Source organism: Neophocaena asiaeorientalis, unplaced genomic scaffold, assembly GCF_003031525.2.
Source record: "Neophocaena asiaeorientalis asiaeorientalis breed wild unplaced genomic scaffold, Neophocaena_asiaeorientalis_V1.1 scaffold606, whole genome shotgun sequence".
Classification (NCBI taxonomy): Eukaryota; Metazoa; Chordata; class Mammalia; order Artiodactyla; family Phocoenidae; genus Neophocaena; species Neophocaena asiaeorientalis.
In genome coordinates, this window is record NW_020173687.1 from 11,624,487 (window position 1) to 11,648,633 (window position 24,147).

The window sequence follows — 24,147 nt, forward strand, 5'->3', positions numbered from 1 at the left end:
GCTTTGGGTGGGGATGAGGGGGGAGTGGGGGAGGGATTGGGGAAGATAAATAGACATATAACAATCACTTCTTGAAGAAGTATAATTGTAAATAAGCCATGTAAAATGCCTTTTTTAAATTTAATTTTCTAGCTGGCTCCAATTCAAACCGAGAGTTTATAAATTAGATCCCGTATTTGTTTGGCAGATGCAGGAACTCAGCTCAAGTGGAATAACATCGTCTCCCAAATTGCTGTCACTCTGGAAGGGAGTGGTTATAGGGCATGTCACAAGAGAGCAAAACAGTCCAATCTTTATCACCGGTAGCTAACTTCTTGTGCCCCCACCCCTGTCCCCTTTTCCAAAAGTCTTGCTCCCGACTTTGGCTCTGGAGTCTCTGCCCTGCTGGGCACGTCCACTCTCATCCCAGTCTTGTGCTGAACACGAAGCTGCTGTGTTAGAACACTGCTCTCCCACTTGAAGCAAACCCGTCAGGTGGGCCCACTGTGCACACACCCCTGGATCTCTGGACTTCCTGTCTTGTCCTTCCATCATGGTAAAGAGAGAATGTGGGTGTTGGTTTTCCCTACTTCCGTCTCTCTCTCTTTCTCTCTCTCTCTCCTCCTTTCGCTTGCTCTTATGGAACTTGGCCACAGTTTCTGAAGTCTGTGCCTAAATTACCAACCAGCTTCAGCGATTCCTTTGAATATTTCCCATTTTGGTTTCTGGAAAGCTTTGCCATTAACACTATTAACTAGGACATAGAATAATGAGCAACTGAATTATGAAGAATTCAGCCAGGGAGCAGGTGACACTCGTGTGCTATGGGTCAGCTGGGATCCAGGTTAGACCAAATCCAAGCTTTGGGATTAGACTAACAAAGCTGCCGGACGGCCGCAGGAGCCCAAGTGCTCCATTCACACCCCCATGTGCTTTCTGAAGTCAGATTCTCAATCACATTTGAAGTTGTGCCTTTGTGTTTTTGCCTGAGCCGAGTCCCTCACCTCATAGTCCCCTTTGGCTTCTGCAGAATTCTGAAAAATGCCAGGTTTTTCCCCTCCTTTTCCATAAAACATATTTATATATCATTATTAGGAGTACTTTCTGAAGAGTACTTCATGTTTTTTTTTTAATTGCCTTGTTTGCCTTCAACTTCCTTAATTTTCATGGTTTACATGGATGTGTGTAGAGGCTATATTTGTTTATATACACATGGGTTGGGGGTTTCTTCCATTGCATGTGTTGGTTCCATGGACGTATGATCCCCACAGGCTGTGGGAGTGATTGGCCAGGCCTTGTTTTTTTGTTGTGTTTTTGTTCCTTCGAAGAGGAGAATGCTATTTAGAAAATAAACTGCATTGCAAAGCTCTTACCAGCTCATATGAGAGAGCAGACTCCTGCCCTTGAACACGCTGGTAAGTTGTATCATAATGTTTTAAAAGAGTTTTTTTTTTGTTTTTTTTTTTTGAGCATTTCTTGCTTTAAAAGACCTTCACGAGGAACATGACACACAGAAGTTCTTTTGGCTTTCCTTTGATGTATGGTGCATATAGCAATAAAGATTTCTTTCCCCCCTTCCTTTGAGCACCCCCAGGCCTCTGGGCTAGCCTGGCCTCTTCTCTCTCTGAGGGCTGTGAGCTGCTTTCAGTGTGACAAAATTATGATGTCATTTGGAAGAATTTGCCAGGACAGACTGATTCTTGGTCAAGAATGGCTCGTGTACACTCGGCAGCGTTGTAAAATGATATTGTTTGAAGGCTTTCATTAACACATTTACCATCAAGAACAAAATGTTGGCAAAAGGCTGACACCTGATTTGAAAAAGAAAATGCTGATTTGAGGACAAAAGGAAAAGTCTCTTTCCACTGCTCAAAGTAGGGTCGTTTAAATCATCTTGCAGTCATGTGTGAGTTTGTTTCATTCATGTGGAATCTCTTGCTGTGCACTGGAAGTCATTTATCCACCAAGCTGAGTACCGTGTGGGGAAAGGTAGAAGCTGAAAACACAGCCAGGCCTGTGTGCTGTTAACTGTGCAATTCTCACGTTAAGAAAAAAAGAACAATAAGAACCAAATGTGACCTTGCATATATTTTGACAGCTGAAATTCTTTAAGGCTACCAACGAATGACCCCTTAAATCAGTCTTGTCTTTTGATTGCTGCGTATAGGAAGAAGTTTTCCTTTCACGCTGTTTTGTTTTGGGGGGGTTATCAGCAAAACTATTCATTCTGACATTACAGGGCCTCTTGTGAGAGCCTCTCTACCACAGACATTAAGAGCTAAGCAGCAGCACACGTACTGATTGTATCCACTCACCAATGACCATTACATTGAACGTAGCTCGCTTACTTCCATCACTACGAGTTTTTTGAGCTTGCTCTTATGTTTTAAGAGGTGCCAGGGGTACATTTTTGCACTGAAATCTAAAGATGTTTTAAAAAACACTTTTCACAGAAAATAGTCCTTTGTCATTACATTATTTACTCATGTGTTTGTACATTTTTGTATGTTAATTTATGAATGATTTTTTCAGTAAAAAATACATATTCAAGAACCAAACCTTGGTGGTTGTCTGTCTTTGTCTGGGACAGTTTGACTTCTTAGAGCCTTGGCTTCCACTTTGCCGGGCTGACCTCCAGGTAGTCCTGAGAGAAATACTGCCAGCCCGAGCCCTGCAGTCAGACCACTTGAGTGAAAAACGCTGCCCATGTAGCCAAAGCATCGAACCCCACTGTGCTACCAGGCATCCGCCCACACTTGGGTTTTCGTTCAAGAACTGGCCCAGGCGATGCCCATCAAGTCAAATAAGACACCTGGGCAAGGGGTGGGGTGAGGGTCGATGGAGTTTGCCTCCAGGAGGTCCTCTGGGGCCAGTCCACAGTTTGCCGTGTGCCTGATACTGCCTGGAGTATAATTGTAGCTTCTTTTTGTTGAATGTTTACCACTCACTGATATTTATTGCGTGGAAAGTTCTGTGCCCAGGTGCTAGGGATATAATGATTAGCAAAATAATAAAGGGTCAGTGGCTTCATAAAGCTTACTATCCTTTTCTCCTCCTGCACTCCCAGATGGAGGGTATGATTTAACTACAACCACGGTAAGTGCTATAAAGGAGGTAACTCCGGACCATGAGTGCACGGTAGGGAAGGCGTCCCTGAGGTGCGGTGGGTGAGCTGAGGGGAGATGAACAGTGTACCCTGGGAGCTGCAAGAACAGAAAGCCAGTAAGGCGGGAGCAGAAAGGGCAAAGGGGCGCAGCGGGCAGTGTTAGGCTGGGGAGGTGGACGGGGCTGGACCATGCAGTGCAGGGCCCTGTGAGCCAAGGTAAAGCTTTCAGGTTTTATGTTTAGAGCAGTGGATTCAAGCGCTTCCAGTAGGTAGGGCTGTGTGTGATGTGAGTTGAGAGTAATTTGAACAGAGGCCTCTGGCTGCAGGGAGAATGGCGGATTGTAGAGAAAGAAGTAGGAGGACCAGGTAGGTGAATGCGGTCATGGTGGGGCGTGGTGTGCAGGACGGAGGAGAGGAGATGGAGGGATGCTGACGTAATACAAGACCTGGACATGGATTGCTGTTGGGATGGAGGAATCCACTAAGCTGGCTTTGCCACTTGTATGGATGGCAAGGCCATTTTCATGAGATGAGGGCACTGGATGGCATTGGACCAGGTTCACGGGGAAGGTCATGAGATCTGTCATGAGTGTGCTGAGTTCAGGGGGTTTTGAGACAACCAAGCCGAAACAGCAAACAGGCCATTCTGCGAATGCTGGCTCGGGGACTCAAAGGAATAGTCGGGACCACAGATGGATTTGTGAGTCTCTGGGGTAGGAGATTCGTGAAAATCTAGGAGTGGATGAGATTGTTTAGGGACGGAGTAGAACAGGACGCATAGAGGGAGAACAGAAGGTGGTCTTGACCCAAGACTCTAAGATCTCCATTAATAACAGTTGGGAAGAAGAGGATTAGCCAGTGGGGCAGACAGGAAGAGTGATAGGAGGAAGACAGGAGTGGATAGGACAGGAAGGTCAAGGGAGGAGACATGTTCAAGGGGGTGGTCAATAGCACTGAATGCAGCAAAGAAGTGATGCAAGACGAGGCATGAAATTTAAGGATTAGCAGCGGGAAGGACATTGGTCGAGGCTAGAGCCATTCTGCTGAAGTGGAGGTGCAAGGGGAGCCACACTGGAGAAGACCAAGAAAGGAGCAGGTGGAGTAGCAGTGAGTGCAGGCGTTTCTTGAATTTCCTATAAAGGGATGAAAAAAGAAGGCTGGTACCTGGAGGAAGTGTGTGAGGCTCAGGGCAGGTTTTGATTTTGGCTTTCCAACAAGAGAAACTTCAGTGTGTTTTTGAACCCCAGGGAGATGCCCACCAGAGAAAGATAGCTGAATATACGTGAGACAAGGAATAATCCATCGGGAATGCTCCTGAACTGGTAGCAGGGGGTGAGATCAAAGCAAACACCAGGAGGAATTAGGAGCCCTTCCTATGCCATCTCTAATTGGCAAACAGCCCGTGAAGACCCATGTTGCTGTTAAAAGATCCAGGATCCTTTCTAGTAAGTCACGAGAATCGGAATTTGGCCGAATTGATTTCTGGTTCTACCACTTCCTCCCCACTCAAAATTTTTTTTAATTTGGGGGAAGTCCAGTGATAAAAATAGTAGTTCCCATTTATTGAGTGCTGCTTCAGGGTCAGGTGCTGTGCTAATTAAGTGCATTGTGTACTCTTAATCCTCAGCCCTGCAAGGTAGACTCTGCCCCTTTCTCTAAAGCGGGGTTTCTCAGTCTCGCCTCTTGACACTTGGGGGCGGATAATTCTTTGTACGGGATGGAGAGGGAGGGTTGGCATCCTCTCTGCAATGTAGGCTATTTAGCTGCACCCTTGGCCTCTACCCTTTAGATGCTGGTAGCGTAGCACTCCCTCCTCCCAGCTGTAACAACCAAAAATGTCACCAGGCATTACCATGTGACCCTGGGGAGAGCAAAATCCCCAATTGGGAACCATTGCGCTAGAGGTGGGGAACGGCAGCCACCAAGCCACCACTTGCCTGAGGTGACAAAACTAGCGGATGGAGCCAGCCAGGATTTCAACACCAGGTCATTTTTACCCCAAGGTAAATGCTCTTAACCGCTAGGCTACTTGTGATGCAACTTCTTTTTCTGCATATGTGCTCTTATTAGCTTTTGTTCACAAACACAACTCACAAATATTTTTATTATAAAAGTAATACATGAGCACATGCTTGCTGAAAAAAATATTTCAATTCTCCCTTTAATTTTAGCAGTTTAGCTGCTGTCTGTATGTACCTATATGCCTACGTGCATGTATAGGGAGATAAAGACATGTATACTTTTTTAAATCTTTATTGGAGTATAATTGCTTTACAATGGTGTGTTAGTTTCTGCTTTATAACAAAGTGAATCAGTTATACATATACATATGTTCCCATATCTCTTCCCTCTTGCGTCTCCCTCCCTCCCACCCTCCCTATCCCACCCCTCTAGATGGTCACAAAGCACCGAGCTGATCTCCCTGTGCTATGCGGCTGCTTCCCACTAGCTATCTACCTTACGTTTGGCAGTGTATATATGTCCATGCCTCTCTCTCGCTTAAGACATGTATACTTTTAAAGAAACTTAAATTGTATTACTTTTGGCTTTGTATATTACTATTTCTTGGTGACCTCTTCTCTGTGAATGAAGAGCTGTCTCAGAGTTCAAATGTCACTCCCTCCGGGAAGCATTCCATGGGCACCCAGTCTACTGTGCATCAGCCCTCATTCACCTTTCTTTTGCTTCACAAGATCTCTTACTCTGAATCCTACTATATGGTTATTCGTTCTTTGTTCACTGACTGTCGGCCCCACCCAAATGTAATCCCCATGAAGGTAGAGACTGTTTTATTCCCTGCTCTATCCCCAGTGCCAAGAACCAGTCCTGGCACATAGTAGGTGCTCAATGAATATTTGTTGAATGAATGAATGAGCAAACCTATATTATTCCTGTGAATGGTCGCATGTAGTATGGATGGATGTAATTTATTTACCTATTCTACTCCTGATGGACATGGAGGCTGTTTCCAGTTTTCCACTATCACATGATATGCACCACAGTGAACACAGCTGCCCATAAATTCGGGTGCATATATGTAAGCAGGTCAACTTGAGAGAGTCCAAAAAGTGAAATTACTGGGGCGAAGAATTTGCACATTTTAAATGTTGATGGAATACACCAATTCGTCCTACAAAAAGGAAGTCTGAATTAACCCTTCTACCATCTATGAGTGACCATGCCCTTTATATCTTTAATCCCCTGGAATTGATTTTGTGTATGAGATGAGGTAGGGGGGGAGGGTCCAAATTTTTATTTTTTTCTGAATGGACTGCTAATTGTCCCAATATTGTTTATCATAATATGTAATTTCCTCATTTTTTTGAAATACCATGTCTCATACATTAAATTCTTTAACAAGATTCTTTTTTTTTTTTAGTTAATTAATTTGGTTGCACCGGGTCTTATTTGCAGCAGGCAGGCTCTTTAGTTGCGGCTCATGGGCTCCTTAGTTGCAGCTCACTGGCTCCTTAGTTGTGGCATGCAAACCCTTAGCTGCGGCATGCATGTGGGATCTAATTCCCTGACCAGGAATCGAACCCGGGCCCCCTGCATTGGGAGCTCAGAGTCTTAACCACTGCACCACCAGAGAAGTCCCCTTTAGCAAGATTCTTGCATTCCACCAAGTTCTTTGTCTCATTCTGCTTTACATAGTTCATATTTATCCCTATAGTATATTTTCAAAAGACAAGTATCTCTCATCTTCCATATCCTCCTCGAACTTTTAAATGTAAGCTTTTCTAGAAGTGGAGTTTACATACAGAAGAATCCATAAATCATAAGTGAATAGCTCTTTGAATTGTTAGAGTGAACATATCCATATAACCTCATGATTGTTCATTATTAAAAATTTCTTGGCTATTTTTATGTATTTTCTTAATCCAGTGAAATTTAGATTCATTTTGTCAAGTTCTATTAAAAAATCGATATAGGATTATGATTGACATGACATTGAAGTATTAATTTGGGAAGTCTTAGTACCTTTACAGTATTAATTCTAATCTCCAGAATTACCAAATCCTTTTGCTCAGAGAAAACATGAACCATTCCCTCTAGCTGTGACCAACTCATGATCCTGCAACTATGTTTTTTTTTGTTTGTTTGTTTGTTTGTTTTTTGCGGTACGTGGGCCTCTCACTGTTGTGGCCTCTGCCGTTGCGGAGCACAGGCTCCGGACGCGCAGGCTCAGCGACCATGGCTCACGGGCCCAGCTACTCCGCGGCATGTGGGATCTTCCCAGACCGGGGCACGAACCGGCGTCCCCTGCATCGGCAGGTGTACTCCCAACCACTGTGCCACCAGGGAAGCCCTGCAACTATGTTTTTATTAGTCAGTGGATTCACAACAAAAATACTATGAAAAAAGAAAAATCCCTAAATGATAGGCAAACAAATCTGATGGCATCTTTCTATTTTGTTGTATTATTTTGTATTTCATTCCATTACAATTTTTCTTTTGACAGAAATGTCTGTGATCTTGTCACCAGCTAGAAATCTTGGCTCCAAGTTACTTCTCCTGTGGGTAAGTTGGTCTTAAGAATTAGGATTTACTAATAGTAAGAATACCTTAGATTTATATACCGTGCTTCATGGTGAAGCTGCCATGATGAAGGAGGCTCCGTTGGCTGACCACCTATTATGCGTCAAGCATTGTGCTAAGTAACTCACATGTCTTTGCACTTACCCTTCACAATGACATCATATGTCAAGTATTGTGACCTCCCTTTTGCAAAAGAGAAAACAGGACCGGAGAAATGTGACTTCACTTAAGGCCCCAAGCTCCTGAATGGGATTCAGAGATGGGTGTGTCTGGCTCTTTCTACATTCATCTTATCTCATCTGATTTTTTCCACGTCAAATTGAGATGATTCATTCTTTTGTTCATTCAGGAAATTTTTGAGCACCTACCTGATACCTTAGGTCCTGCTGTATACAAGTCCTGGACTGGGTGCTGGGGATTGAGCAGTGAGAAAAACAGAGTCCATATCCTCCAATCCAGTTGGGAAGAAAGACAAACACAAACAAAACCCACTTCATAGTATCTATCAATATATCATGTTAGGGAGTGACAGGGTACAGCTAAGGTTTCAGTTCTAAATTGTTTTGCCTCCAATAAGTGTTGACAAGGATGTGGAGAAATTGCGTCCCTTGTGCACTGTTGATGGGAATGTAAAATGGTGCAAATGGTATGGAACACAGTCTTTCTTTGAAAATTTAAAATAGAATCACCACATGACCCAGCAATTCCACTTCTGGGTATATATCCAAAAGAATTGAAAGCCTCAGAGAGATAGTTGTACTCCCATGCTCATAGCAGTGTTGTCCACAATAGCCAAAAGGTGGAAGCAACCCAAGTGTCCATCAACAGAGGAATGGATTAGTAAAATGTGGTATATATAATGGAATATTATTCAGCCTTGAAAAGAAATTCTGACACATGCTATAAAATGGATGAACCTTGAGGCTATTATGCTAAGTAAAAGAAGCCACTCACAAAAAGACAAATACTCTACGATTCCATTTATATGAGCTTCCTAGAGTAGACAGAATCATAGAGACAAGAGCTAGAATGTGGTTGCCAGGGACTGAAGGGAGGGGGAAATGAAATTTTGCCGTTCAATGATAATAGAATTTCATTTTTGCAAGATGAAAAGTTTTGGAGGTGGTTGCACAACAGTGTGGATATACTTGACAATACTGAACTGTACATGTGAAAATGGTTAAGATGGTAATTTTTACAGTATGTATATTTTACCACGATTAAAATTAAAAAAATAATAATCATAAAATTCTGCTTCTCAATAACCCCATCCAATAAGAACTGCCACTTTCCCCACTTTAAGTCTTGGTAGCCCCTAACATAGTAGGTCCTCATTAAATATTTGTTGAATCAATTTGTAAATTAAAAAAAACTTTTGCCTCTGTTCTGTTTTTGATCATCTGTTCAGATGACAGACATAAATGTTTGTCAGACATAAAATGACAGGCATAAAGACAGAATGACAGACAAAAGCACCATGTCCCCCATTGCTCTGAATCTCTGGTTAGCTCTCTCCAGCCCTGGGCCAGGATCAAGGAATGGACAGTTTAATATTGTAATCGGCACATCCTTCCTGTGGTGCATCCTTTCTTCACTATCTGGCTTGCTTTTCCGTGTTTCTGTCACTCTTTGCTGTCACTCCCTTTTCCTTTGTGTTGACAGAGCTTAGCATGTTTGTCTATTCTTGTTGGGCGGTTTGATTTCCTTCTGCGGAATTGCTATTACGTGTTATGTGGTGATAAACTGGCCAGTACACATTGTTAGCTTTATTTTTCCTGGACTTCTTTTTGTTCTGTGATCTTCCTTCACCGTTCATATTTCTGTTAATTTTTAGCCTAATTTTTTTTTCTTTTTTTGGGCACGCCGCTCAGCGTGTGGGATCTCACTTCCCTGACCAGAGATTGAACCTGCACCCCTTGTGTTGGAAGCACAGAGTCTTAACCACTGGACCACCAGGGAAGACCCTTTAGCCTAAAAATTTACAAAGGTTGGCAAACTCTGGCCAGCCAGCCTCTGGTAAATAAAGTTTTATCGGCACACAGTCATGCCCGTTGGTTTACATATTGTCTACGGCTGCTTCAAGTTACAACGGGAAAATCGAGTGGTTGAGTTGTGACAGGGACTACGTATGGCCCCTAGAGTCTAAAATATTTACTATCTAGCCCTTTACAGGAAAAATTTTGCCAGCCTCATGGCTAATTAATTCAGTTTAAAAGATTAAATTTTGTAGGTATATCTGGCATATCTTAGGTAGGGTAGTAAGTCAAGAATTGGAGTGCATTTAAAGGTGACGCTGGAGACGTTAGCTTTGGGGAAGATTTTCTCTTTTTCCTCCCTCTGCTGGGAGCACTCCATCAATTTCAGGTGTCTTCCCTAAACACCCAGTTTGGAGCAGCCGACTGTCCCAATTCTGTGTTCTTTTTCTTTATACCACATCACTAGATGAATCTGCTTGTTCATTTATGTGTTCACTGGTTTATTATCTTTCTTCCCCCTCTACATTGTAAACTTCTGGAGGGCAAGAATCTCAGGTCTCCTCGCCATCCAGGGTAGGGTGTGACAGTAGATGGTCTTAAAATATTTGTTGAATGAGAAAGAGAGAGAGAGAGAGAGAGAGAGAGAGAGAGAGAGAGAGAGAGAGAGAGATGCCTACCCAGCTACCCAGGCTTCTTGGCTTTTCAATTTGTCCTTCTTACAAAAATCTGAACCACTGCTAAGGAAATGGAGCCCCCGAGACATGAAATGACTTCCCCAGGCTGTGGAGTTCTAGCTATGGAGCTAGTTGTAGAAGTGGAATCCAGCTATAGAGCATCTTTCCCAGTCCCTCTTCTTTCTAGAATTAAGAGCAGAAGATTTACATCTCCCTCTCCCCTATTCCTTGCCCCCGCAAAGCAGGGACCTCTTTCCCATTTGGCTACTTCACCAAGCCACCCACCATTGTCCCGGAGATTAATCACACAGTGCCTGTCAGTGCCACATGCAGTAGTAGTGGGCAGCTGAGGGGGGCAGGGCAAGGTGGTAGGGAGGGAGAGAAGGTCGCAGAGCTGTGCTTTCTTGAGCTGCACAGCTCATAACCTCCCAAGGAAGTTTTCTGCCAGAATGGGGAGCAGAATTCATTTCACAAGTGGCATAAATTAACCTTAACAAGTTTCCCTTGAAGCTAATTCACAGGTGATGGTAAATATGAATCGTTAATCAGCCATCATGATCGTTAAAGGAACAGCTCACCCCCCACTGTAGCGTGGGGTCCTGGGGCCAGGTTTGGAGGGAGCGTTGGCATCTGTCACGTCAGGCCTGGGGTGTTATCATGGTCAGTGGTAGTGTCAAGGGCTGGCATCAAGGGCTGTGGGAAGTGCCTTTGTCTCTTCCCCGTAATTTCAATGCCTCCAAAGCCACTCCAGATACACACTCACCATAAGACCAGTTTGCTAAGCCACAGTGGCTTCGCATAGCTGCTTCTCCTCCATCCCAGCTCTGCTCCCATCCCACCTGCAAATCAAGAGATTTGAAAGGGTCTGAGAGGTGTGCAAAGACCAGAAGAACACCAGCAAGACCATAAGTCCCAACAACCTTCACTGCCAGGGCTGTGGGTCTTCATGGTTTTGGTCAAAATCACATGAGAGTGTGTTTTTACCAATCTGATGCGGCACAGCTCTTAGAATTGGAGGATCTGATAATTATCATTCAAATCATCCCTTCCTGGGACTTCCCTGGTGGTGCAGTGGTTAAGAATCCGCCTGCCAATGCAGGGGACGCAGGTTTGAGCCCTGGTCAGGAAGATCCCTCATACTGTGGGCCAACTAAGCCCGTGCGCCACAACTACTGAGCCCGCGTGCCACAACTACTGAAGCCTGCACGCCTAGAGCCCGTGCTCTGCAACAAGAGAAGCCACTGCAATGAGAAGCCCATGCACCACAACAGAGTAGCCCCCGCTCACAACTAGAGAAAGCCCACGCATAGCAACAAAGACCCAAAACAACCAAAAATAAATAATTTAGTGGAAAAAAAACGAAAAAAAAAACAAATCATCCCTTCCTGAGAGACACTGCCGGGCTGATTGCTGGTAGTTTTCAAAATTTCCCTGTTACCACAAAGCCCCACCTCTACATACTTTTGAAACCCTGACCAGGAGCAGTGACCTGAAACAGTGAAACTACTCCCATATTCTAAATTTGGAAAGTGCCGCTCTCTGAGTCTGAAGCTTCCTACATCTGAGCCTTCTCCCTTGCTGGCTCCCCAAGTCACAGTGAGGCCACTTTCTCTCACTCACTCACTAATTCTTGTATTTATTCATCAAACGTCTCTGATGCTGCTGACAAAAGGCTAAATGCCAATAGACCAAGATGAAGACCGCCAAGACCCCGCTCTCAGATGGCTCTTGGCAGGGTGTGGGGAGACGGACACCTAACCGATCCACTTCCTAACAGGCCACTATGAATGATTTATCTTCTGGGGGTGCAGTGAGTACCCAATGTGGGACCAGTTCAGAAAGCTTTGAATGTCACAAAGAAGAGTTTGCTGTCTACTCTGTAGACAGTGGGGAGCCAAGGAAGGTTCTTGAGTGGGAGAGTGGCAAGATTAAATGTGTAGTTTAGGTTCATTTTTCTGGTTGCGTATGAATTCATCCATCCATCCAACAGATGTTTACTGAGCATCTACTCTGTGCTACACACTGTGCTGGGTACCTGGCTTCCGTCTATAGCAGCGAACAAGACAGATATAAATCCCTGCCTTCGTGGAACCAACTTTCTGGGGAGGAAGGGTGGATGGACAATAAACAAGTAAACAAATAAATGACTGAGTTCCAGATGTGCTTAGAACTGTGAAGGAAATAAACAGGGAGATGGGGTCGAGAATGACCAGGACACAGGGTGGGGCTCCTTCAATTGGATGGTCGGGGAAGAGACCCCTGGGAAGGTGACAGTTCAGCTGGGGTTTAAAAGAAGGGCAGTTATGACAAGAACAGGGGAATGGGAAAGAGGAACTGCAGATGTCCTGAGGCAGGAGAGAACTTGGCTTGTTGGAAGAAGTAGAAGGAAGCCAGAGTAGCTGAAGGGGAGAGGAGGAGGCAAAGACAGGGCCTTGTGGGCCGTGGTGAGAACTTTGGTGATTGCGGAAGGGCAGCCAGGAGCCACTGGAAGGTTTCAGCAGGCAAGTGACATGTTTGGATTTACGTTTCCAAAAGTTCCCTCTTGGGAGCTCCCTGGCTGTCCAGTGGTTAGGACCCGGCGCTTTCACTGCCGAGGGCCCAGGTCGGGGAGCTAAGATCCCACAAGCCGCGCGACGTGGCCAAAACAATTTAAAAAATAAAGTTCCCTCTGGCTGCTGTAGGGAGCTCTGTGGCAGCGGAGAAACGAGCAAGGAGGTTGTAGGTGAGGATGGCGGTGGCTTGGAGCGAGGTGGTGGCAGCGAAGTGGATGATTCAGGACACATTTTGGAGGTAGCGGTGAGGGGCACAGAGGAATCAAGAGTGATGCCTGGGGGGTGGGGTGGGAGGGAGGTCCAAGAGGGAGGGGATATGTGTATACATATGGCTGATTCAGTTCGTTGTACAACAGGAACTAACACAGCATTGTAAAGCAACTCTACCCCAATTAAAAACAAAAAAATAGTGATGCCTTTGGAGCCTGAGCCACTGGGTGGTGTCACCAGGAGCAGAGACTGGAGGTTTGGGGTGGGGATGGGGGAGGAATAAGTGTTTGGAGAAACGCAAGATGTCTTCTTAGGATGTTTCAAGTCCGCAATTCGATATTCCAGTCCAGAGCCCAGGAGAGATCAGGATGCTGATAGGAATGTGAGATTCATCACGCATGTTTATTTCAGGCAGCAGAATGGGTGAGGTCACCAAGGGAGGGAGAGGAGCGCTGCCGGCAGGGGTCCAAACACAGGGCTCTGGGAGGACATTGCTGAGAAATGATATTGCTGAGCGCGGATGCCACAATTGGACTTGGCAACAAGGATTGTGACATTGAGAGCCATTTGGTGGCACAGAGGGTGGAAGCCTGGTTGGGGGACACTGAGGAGGGGGTAGGGTGTAGAAGTGGGCCAGGGAGTGTGGACTCTCACCAGGTATGGGGGAGTGGAGGGAGGGATGCTCGTGGTAAGGTGATGGGGTCAAGGGAAGGCATTTTATGTTTTTTAACATGAGGTCCTGGGAGTGGGGAAAACTGAGGCTGCACAAAAGAGGCAATTGTTGGAAGACTATCCTGAGTGGGCAGGAAGAAAGGGCACTGTACCCCCTGTTCCCTGGCTGTGTCTGCTCTCCCCCTGTGTGACCCTGGGCAAGTTACAGGCAACTTCTGGGCCTCCCACCCCAAAATGGGCCACACAGGCCCCAGATGACTCCTATGTTGAGATGGGCTCCTCCTGGGTGGGTTGGGTCCCACGGACAGAGTGGCCTCCAGCATGATGGCCAGCAACCCCAGGGAGGCCACCAGGCTCCCCCAGGACCACCTTGCTGCACTGACCAACCCTGCCCTGCTCCAAGGTCCACAGCCAGGCCTGGCTGGCCCCTGGAGGCTCAGTCCAGAGTGCTGTACTTTGTGGGGAAGAAAATGAAAGCTTAAGAGTCTGAGGGGCTACCAGGCCCAGTCAAAGGGGCTGTGGAAGGAGAAAGGCCTGGATTTGATGCTGGCTCTCCCCCTTCCTGGCTCTGGGACTTTGAGAGAAAACTTTTCCTCTTTGGGTTTTAATTTTCTCATCAGTAAAATGAGTATCATCATCATCGTTGGTTGTTATGAGAATTAAATGAGATGATAGCACTAGAATCCTTCCTTCCTCCCTCCATCCCTTCTTTTTTTTTTTTTTGTGGTACGCGGGCCTCACTGCTGTGGCCTCTCCCGCCGCGGAGCACAGGCTCCAGACGCCCAGGCTCCGCGGCATGTGGGATCTTCCCAGACCGAGACACGAACACATGTCCCCTGCATCGGCAGGCGGACTCCCAACCACTGCGCCACCAGGGAAACCCCCTCCATCCCTTCTTTCATCCCTTCCCTCCTTCTCTCCTTCCTTTCTTCCCTCACTCCCTCCCCTTCTCTCTTCCTTCCCTCTTTCTCTTATAGAAGCCAAGTTCTGCCACAGGAGTCTCCCTCTTCTTGGGTCATGTTATCTGTGTGGGACCTGGGCCCCTGAGCTTCTGATGAGGTAGCCTTGGCTTCTGCTTCATCCACAGGAGTCTGGCCTAGTGGCGTCCACAGGGGCTTCCCGCTGCCTGCATTTATCTGTCCTGCCCTCTGCCCTCAGGCCTGGGCCCAGTATCAGCAATGGGCCAGGACTCCACACAGGACAACACGCGTGCTGAGGGCTGAGGTAGTGTAGCCGGAACTGCCGGGGAATCAAAAGGGCATGGAAGCACTTCACAGCCACTGGGGCAGGCCACCAAGGAGTGACCCTGCGAGGGACACCTCCCCGGGGCAGCTCTTGGCTGCTAGAAATTAGCTCTGGGCCCAACCTGGTGACTCAGGAGACCTGTGTTGGGTCCAGTAGGTATATTTCAATCCGCCTCCAGCCCTGCAGGCCCCAGAGACAGACGGGGTGGGGAGTGGGGGGGCATTGAGCCCTGGCTCTGCCTCTTATTGGCCATATGACCTAAGGTAAATCATGCAAACTCTGGAGGCTCAGTCTCCTCATCTGTAAAATGGGGATGATGATAATGGTGAAGCCCTTTGACTAGGAGGATATAAAAGGTGAAGGAGACCAAGCCAGTTCCCTGCTCACAGCCCTCCAGGGCGCCTGCTGCATACGGAGGGAAGTCCTGTCTCCTCGCCCCACAGGCCCTGCAGGCCCGCCTGTCCCTTCATTTTCCCTCCTCAGCCATTAGGGCCTCCTCGCCGCAACTCCCTCTCACTGAGCTCATTCCCACCTCAGGACATTTGCACTTGCTGGTCCCCCGGCCTGGCATGCCCTTCCCTCAGCTGCTCCCATGGCTGTTCCTTCAACTATCCCCTCAGAGCCGGCCTGACCCTCACCTCATCACTCTGTCTCACTCCTGTTTCATCCACTCCAGAGCACATCACGTCAGACGCACATTTATTTGTTTACCTGTTCCTGGTGTGTCACTGAAATGTGAGCTCCACAAACGCAGTGACTAGACCTGTTTAGTTCTTGGCTCTTCCTAAAACCCAATAGTAGATGCCCTACATGTGTTAGCTACTATAATCTTTTCTAGAGCTATATCTAAGTCCCTCGAGGTATGTAGTGCTGTGTGGGTGGGGAAAGGCAGAATAAGGGCAGCTGTCAAGTGGCTGGGTTCCGTGCGCTCATTATTTCGTTTATTCATTCAAAACCATTTCCCTGGGCACCCACCGTGTGGCAGGCTCCAAGCTGGGTGCAGGGGCTGAAGCTCTGAAGCGGAGGATCCTAACTATGTCAAGTCTCATGCAAAGAGCAGTTGGGCCCTCAATTCCCAAACCTTCCATGGCTCCCTACTGCCCCAGGCCGAGTCCACACCCCTTATCTCCACATGTCCGCTCTCCTTTCTTTGGGTGCAGCCAGCTTTTCTAGTAGGACCTGAAGCACCCATGGCCACTGTGTAGTTTTCCAGCCTCAGGTTCTCTTCTCTTGCTGCTCCCCGGCCTGAGATATGCCTTCTCACCCTGATCCACGGCCGAGCTCGTCAATGTGTTCACACAACACGCGGGTGTTGCCTCCTCTGCCCCACGGCCCTTCCAGGTCCTGCTCGCTTCCCCGTTCCCCTCCCAGCTCCTTGGAGCCTTGATGCCTACTCGGTTATGGGTCATCAAAGCGGACCCTCAGCCTGTCAGCCATTCTTTGTATGAACCTTCTCCCATCAGGACCTTACACCCACCCCGTGGCCTAGTGGGGATGATCTTACCCCTGTTTCACAGAAGAAGGCACCAAGGCACAGAGAGGTTTCGTAACTTGCCCGAGGACACACAGCTAGTACGGGGGACTTGAACCCAGCAGGCTGACCCAGATGCATCATTCTTCTGCCATATCAGCCATTTAGCCGGGCCTTTCCAGAAACCGTTCCTGTTGTCAGCTTGTAGGGAACATGCCCTTACACTTCCCACCTACCCTCCTGAGGCTGCCCTCTGAAGCCCTGGACCCCACATCTCTAACCACAGGCCCCCATGCTGGGGTCTTTTTAGCCATCGTCCTGTGTCTGGCTCTCATTATCCCTTAACTGAGGCAAGGAGCAGGGAGATCACACCTGCCCCAGGCTGGAAAGCAAGAGATCTGGGTCAAACCCGGGCTCTCTGAACCGGAAACCCCTGCCACGCTCCCCTGCTGGTCTTCATACTTAGTACCACCATAGCCAACCGCTACGGCCGGCCACCTGCTATCAAGCTCCTACCGCATAACACCTGGTTCCCACGTGGCCTCACACTGTCCTCTTTTTCACTCCATTTTAGAGGTGAGGGAACTGAAGCCCAGAGAGTGGGGTGATGTGGCCAAGGTCGCTCAGCTGGCGAGGGGTGGGGGGCTGGACTTAGAATGGGGCCGTGGGACCTCAAAGCCTTTACACAGCTGCCCAGTGTGTCCAAGTGACCAGGCTGCCCGTGTTTCTCTCCCCGACCCAGGGAAACTTGAGTCTCCTGGGAAGCTCCAGACTTTCAATTGTTTCCAGCCAGAGCTTCCTGGGAGCTGACAAGAGGGAGCCAACCACTTGGGCTGCCCTGTGTCCTTCCCATCTGGCCATGAATTAGCCTTTGTGTGACCAGGTGTAGCCTAGTCCCTGTCCACACCATCAGGCTTCCTGATGACTCAAGTGCTCTCAGCTGTGCGTGGCCTGGGAGCTCACCACCCAGTGAGCAGACAGGCCTGCTCCAAGGCAGGCTCTAGGGGTTCATCAGCCCCTGGGCCTTTGCACTTGCTATTCCTTCTGTCAGGAGAGACCTTTCCTCAGTTTCTCCCGCAACCAGTCCTTTCTCATCCTTCAAGTCACAACTCAAATGTCACCACTTCAAAGAGGCCCTTCCTGACCATCTGGCTCACCAGAACTTGAGCTCTAAGAGGGCAGGGGTTTGTCTGTTGTGTGGGGGAGATCCACAGTAAAGGAATTAACATTTTAACAGTATCCTTTCTGCTAGTGATAATGTGCTGTAAAAATATTCAGGTAATTGGGTAGAGGGCATCTGGGACAGGGGGCCTTTGAGGTGGTGATATATATATATTTTTAAGTCTTTATTGAATTTGTTACAATATTGCTTCTATTTTATGTTTTGGTTTTTTGGCTGCCAGGCATGTGGGATCTTAGCTCCCTGACCAGGGATCGAACCCGCACCCCCTGCATTGGAAGGCAAAGTCCCAACCACTGGACCACCAGGGAAGTCCCTGACGTGGTGATATCTGATCAGAGACCTGGATGAAATGGAGCAGCCATGACAATATCTTGGGGGAAGAGAGTTCCAGACAGAGGGAACAGCAAGTGCAAAGGTCCTGCAGCAGGAATATGCAGATGAGTGGGAGGAGCTTCGGGGAGGCCAATGTATCTGGCACAGAGTGGTTGAGAGAAGAGCAGGGGTAGATTTTTCCCTCTAGGAGATGACCTGGCAATGTCTGAAGACAATTTTGGTGCATTTGCTGGTCCCCCGGGGCATCGGGGTGTGCTGCTGACATCGAGTGATCGGAGACCAAAGATGCCGCAGTGCACAGGACAGCTGTCACCACAGAATGAGCCTGTCCAAACCTGGCTGGTTGAGAGATGCTGGCCTGGGATGCTGTGTCCCCGGGTAAGCAGCCTCAGGCCTGCCTACTGTGCGCTGGTGCCACCTGGTGGCCTCGTGAGACACTGCAACAGCACCCGGAGGAACCAAGACTTCAGAAATGATCCCTCCAGCATTCCTGTAATAATAATGCCAATAGTATCGAGCAAGCGCTTGCCCATGGCTCACGGTGTGCCAGGTCAATGCAAGATGTTTTATCCAGATGAGCCCAAACTTCACATCCACACTAACAGGCAACTTGAACGGACGCATCTGAAACAACTCTTCCCCCAAACACTCAGGGAGTCAGTTGTCTCTGACTTCTCTCTCTCTGTCACCCCCATGTCCCTCTCCTGCTCAGAACCTTCCATGGTTCCCACTTCTCCTTCACAAAGAAATCCAAAGTCCCTAAATGGCCCCAAAGGCCCCTGCCCTTCTGTTTAAAATCAAAAGACACTCCAGCCTGCTTTCCCTCCCTTCTCACTCCATTTTTTATATACAGCAAGAATCACCAAGTGATATACATTTATTTTGCCCATCTCCTCTATGTGAACAGCTCCCTGGGGGCAGAGGCTGTCTGTTTGGTCACTGTTCTCTCTCCAGCATCCAGCTTCGTGCCTGGTACCCAGTAAGTGTGCAACAAATATTTGTAGAATGAATGAATGGATGAACCTGCACAGCCCTTCCCACCTTGCACTAGAACTTTGTGGGGTTTAGTCTCACTTCCATAACCAAGGTTGTGTGACCTTGGACCGGCTCCTTAACCTCTCTGGACCTCAGTTTCCTAACAAGAGTAAAAACAGTACCCTCCTCATTGCATTCTGAGAGCATTAAATGTGTTCCTCCACAAGTGTTTAGAACAGTGTGTGGTGCCCAGTGGGTGCTTAATAGGGGCGGTCCTGTACTTCAGTCGCCATTCCCGGCCTCCTCATGCTCCCCTCTCCACCCCTTCAGCCCCTGAAGGGAAGGACTTGAATTTCAGTCTCCTTCTTTGTCCTTTGCACATAGTAGTTGCTCCTTAAATGCTGGTGTTGAAGGAAGGACATAGATGATTGAGTGCCTCCTGTTTGCCATGCACTGTGAGGCTCTCCTACCCCATTTTATGGGTGAAGAAACTGAGGCTCCCACAGGTGCAGAAGCAGGACCCGTCCCTCGAAGCTGGCAATGTGCCCTCCTCCCGTCCAGCTCTGAGGGTGAGGGTCAGGGACCTTTGGGAGCAGAGGGAAGGAGTGTCATTCTGCAGAGTGACCAGCAGGGGGCAGCAGAGATCTGGGCCTCCTCTGAGGCTCCTGGGAACTGGGTCTTCGTGGCTCTGAGAGCGAGCACCTCCTTACATTTCGCACCCTAGGCACCTCGCTTGCTTCACCCTAGTCCCAGCCCTGGTCTGAGAGGTCCTGTCCTACCAAAGAGATGTCTTTCTCCTCCCCTGCATCGAGCGCTGTGCTCAGGGCTTCCCACATACGTTAACAGCCCTTGGGACAGCCCGAATGAGGCGGGCACTGTTATTGCCACATTATTCAGAGGCGGTAACTGAGGCTGGACAGCTGAGGTCGCTAGCAGAGGCGATGCTGTTCCGCAATGCGTCTTCAGTGTATGGAGGCAGATCGCGCACCTTGGGATTATAAGCTATGATTGTACTCATTAGACATTTGCGTGGTCTCCTTTGGGGAGGGAGTGAGTGTATCCACACAGTGAAAAAAGGGAGGCAGACATTGTGCCGAGAGCATAATTATTTGTTTAAAATATTCATGGACCCTCCATATCAGAGAATCAGAAACTATGGGAAGACTGGGGAGCTGGGATGGCCCAGAGAGGGGAAGCCTCAGGGGATGCTTCAGGGGAGGGCAGGAAGCCTACCTGATTTTTCCGGAGGAGCAATAGTTACCCATCTGGAAGCAGGAGGATATTTCAGACGGAAGCGGCAGTGTATACAAAGGCCCCGGGGTGGCTCAAGGAACCTCAGTAGCCAAGTCTGGCTAAAATAACATCAAAAAGATGGGGTGGGGTAGGGGGGTACTTCCCTGGTGGCGCAGTGGTTAAGAATCCACCTGCCAATGTAGGGGACCCGGGTTTGAGCCCTGGTCGGGGAAGATCCCACATGCTACGGAGCAACTAAGCCCATGCACCACAACTACTGAGCCCACGTGCCACAACTACTGAAGCCCGTATGCCTAGAACCTGTGCTCCGCAACAAGAGAAGCCACTGCAATGAGAAGCCCGCACATCGCAATGAAGAGTAGCTCCCGCTCGCCGCAACTAGAGAAAAGCCCCCGGGCAGCAACGAAGACCCAATGCAACCAAAAATAAAAAAAATAAATAAATAATTTTTAAAAAGATCGGCAGGGAGTCAGGATGAGGTAGATGTTGGGGCTCAATTCACTGTGACTGAGAGGCAGGGACAGACACAGGACACGCAGTGTGCCATGGGGTCTCAGAAGGCCACCCTCCACCTCCTGCGGGAACCTCAAAGGACTATCAATGTCCCCCTCTTACAGATGGGGAAGCTGAGGCTCAGAGAGGTAGGGCAGCTTGTTCAGCCAGCCAGTAAGCCGAGGGCTGGGATTTGAACCTGCTTTTTCAGGAAACATCATGAACTCAGGAGCAACGTTCAATGAATTTTGGCTGAATGAATAGAATGGGTCCTTCATGTGCCTGCTGAGTGTTTTCCCAGCAATGTCTTATTGAATCCTCAGAAATAACTGTGATACTAATGCGAACCTACTGTATAGCACAGGGAACCCTACTCAATGCTCTGTGGTGACCTAAATGGGAAGGTTTTATATATTCACTTTGCTGTACAGCAGAAATTAACGCAACATTATAAAGCAACTGTGCTCCAATAAAAATTACTAAAATAAACTAAAAGTTTCCTCAAAAAAAAAAAAAAAAAGAAAGAAAGAACTGTGATGGAAGTGCTATTACTTTCCTTTCTTTTACAGATGAAAAACCCCAGAGCTCAGAGAGGACAAGTGATTTTCCCGAGATCACACAGCCCACAAGCGTCAGAACTAGGATTTAAGTACAGGCCCTCAGGCTCTGGAGTCTGCCCTCTTAACCGTGGCACCAGAGTCTCCCAAATTCTGGTCGGCTCTGAGTTTTGTGTTATATGTGCTCCCTGCCTTCCTTAATCTATATTTTAAAGGGACTGCCCACCCACCTTTCTTCTAAACTAAACCTGTTTCTGTACAAAGGAAACTATATATTATTAGCAGAAATGGAAAACCTGTGTAATGAAGATAATGTTGAAAATAAACACAATAAGAGCTAAACAACACCATTGCATCCTTCCAGATGCTTCCTCGCCCACTCTAGAAACAGAGCCTGCTGGAACTTTGTTAGAAGGGATGAGAGGGTTAGCTAGATGATAAGGAGCTGTTAGCAGCAAGAAGCATTTTCCTTGAGGTGCTCAGAGCAAGAGAATCCCTGTGGGGAAAACCACCTTCCTCTCTGGGACCTGATGTCCCATGTGACCTAGAACAGCCCACAGCTCGATCCCAGCCCAAACCCTTCTCCTCTGGTCATCCAGGCCCTCCCAGGCCCTGCATGCAGAGTCTGTGCCCAGGGTGGGATGGGGGATCCTGGGAACAGAGCCTGACTGTCCCTCTCACCTTCTGCTCCTCCCTGGCAGAGCCCCTCAAGGAGGGTATACAGCTGGCACTCAGCCAGGCCTCCAGAGCCTGGCCTACAATAACTCAGCGTTCGGTGTCTGATCTCGTTTTGTTGTTTTTAATAGAAAAATGTTCCCTGCACCACCAACTCTTTCCTGGGCGGGGTTTGGAATCCATTTCCAGATGGGAAATAATTTTAGGGAAGAGGAACTGCTAAAATTATGGGCCATTCTGCTGCCAGCTCCCACTGGGACGAGCCAGCCTCGGTCCTGGAACTTTCCTGAGGTGGGGAAGCTTGGTCTGAGTTGGGGAGAGAAGCCAAGATGGATTGTTGAGACTGGATGTCTCGCCTGGCTGAGCTGCGGTCAGGTTACATGGGCACCCGAACCTTCTCGGCTCCTGCATTCAGGGGCTGCCCCCTGGGGCCAGGCTCCTCTCCCATCCTCATTCCTCACAAATATCCCTGATCAGGCATCTGAATCTTTCTGCCATTTTGCAGGAAACGCCAAGGCTAGAGTGTGCTGTGTTACAATCAGCCCCAGGGCAATCAACAGGTCAGACAACCCAGGTTTTGCAACAGGTGAACTGTAAGGAAAAGAAACAAATGGTAGGGGGAACAGAAATTAAAAGACTGAGAACATATCAATTTGTGTGTGTGTGTGCGGGGGGAGTGGCCATGCTGCATGCGGTTTGTAGAATCTTAGTTCCCCGGCCAGGGATTGAACCCAGGCCCTCAGCAGTGAAAGTACGGAGTCCTAACCACTGGACTGCCAGGGAATTCTCAATCAATTTTTTTTTTTTAAATGGGCAAGAAAAAATATAGCCTAGGGATACAAACAGAAGTGATAAAACTATAAAGAAACACAAGAGTTAACTCTAAAAGTCAGGGTCGCGGTTCCTTTTGGAAGGAGGGTGGGGCTGTCCCGGAGTAGGACAGGGCTACTGCAGGGGCTTCTGGGGTAACTGGCCAAGTTCTGTTTCTTCACCTGGAGGTGGCCACAAGGAAGTTTAGTTGCCTTATCATAAATCATTAAGGTATATGTCTGTACTGTGTGGCTTTCTGTATTTGTGTTTTATTAAAAAAATAAAACAAAACAAAAAAAACCACGGACATGTCCGCATGCAGATGAAGGAAGGGAGGTTTGGTGGAGTGAAGTGGCTTTCCCATGGGTGAGTAGAGAGCTGTGATTTGAGCCCAGCCTATAACCCGAAGCTTGTTTATTCACCATATATTTGCCAAGCCCATGGTCTGTGCCAGGGGCCTGGGAGTGAGAGAGACGCATTCCTGCCCTTACAGTGCTGAGAGGCTGGGCATTGGGACAGGTCAGGGACGGGGACCCCCTCCCCCCAGGACACCTAGGGATTCTGGATAAAACATGGCAAGGAGCCTTTTAAAGGGATGGCTGGGCTTGCAGAATTGAAGGGAAATAAACCTTCAGGGGCTACAAGCAGAGAGGAATTGAACAGTGTAGCCTGAGCTCATGACATGGAGGGTTTACCCACCACAGGGGGATGCTAAGGACTTGGGAAAAGATTTTTAATTTTGAAAGAAATGAAAGTTGCAAGAATGGTATAATGAACTCTAAAAACCCCTTTACCCAGATTTACCAATTGTTAACCACATTTTGCTACATTTGTTTTATCATTCACTCTTTCTCTCTCTCTTCTGGAGAAATCTTTTTTTTTTTTTTCCCTGAATCATTTGAGAATACATTGCAGACATGATGGTCCTTTACCCCGAAATATTTTAGTGTGTATTTCCTACGAACAATGGCGTTCCCTTATCCAACCCTGTAGCCATCAGATTCAGCAGCTTTACTAGAGATGCTACCCGAAGCCCGTAACCATTTTGCCAACTGTCGCACTGGTGTCCTTCACAGCAGTTCCTCGCCCCCTCCATCCAGAGTCTAATTTCAATTGTGCGTCATACGTAGTCGTCATGTCACTTCTGTCTCTCTCTCTCTCTCTCTTTTTTTTTTTTTTTTTTGCGGTACGCGGGCCTCTCACTGTTGTGGCCTCTCCCGTTGCGGAGCACAGGCTCCGGACGCGCAGGCTCAGCGGCCATGGCTCACGGGCCCAGCCGCTCCGCGGCATGTGGGATCTTCCCGGACCGGGGCACGAACCCGTGTCCCCTGCATCGGCAGGCGGACTCTCAACCACTGCGCCACCAGGGAAGCCCTGTCTCTCTCTCTTTTTAAAAAATTTTTTTTATTGACATATAGTTGATTTACAATGCTATGTTAATTTC

At 47.9% G+C, this 24,147-nt stretch overlaps 1 protein-coding gene across 1 annotated transcript in view; it reads left to right on the top strand.

Annotated features, from left to right (window-relative positions):
• The first annotated feature begins 4,974 nt into the window (after positions 1–4,974).
• PTGIS (prostaglandin I2 synthase) overlaps positions 4,975–24,147 on the top strand; it is an 89,390-nt gene continuing 70,217 nt past the window's right edge. Inside the window, exons 1-2 of the mRNA XM_024750383.1 lie at positions 4,975–5,088; positions 7,548–7,606. The gene's annotated coding sequence lies outside the window, so the exon portion shown is untranslated. The remainder of the gene's footprint in view (positions 5,089–7,547; positions 7,607–24,147) is intronic.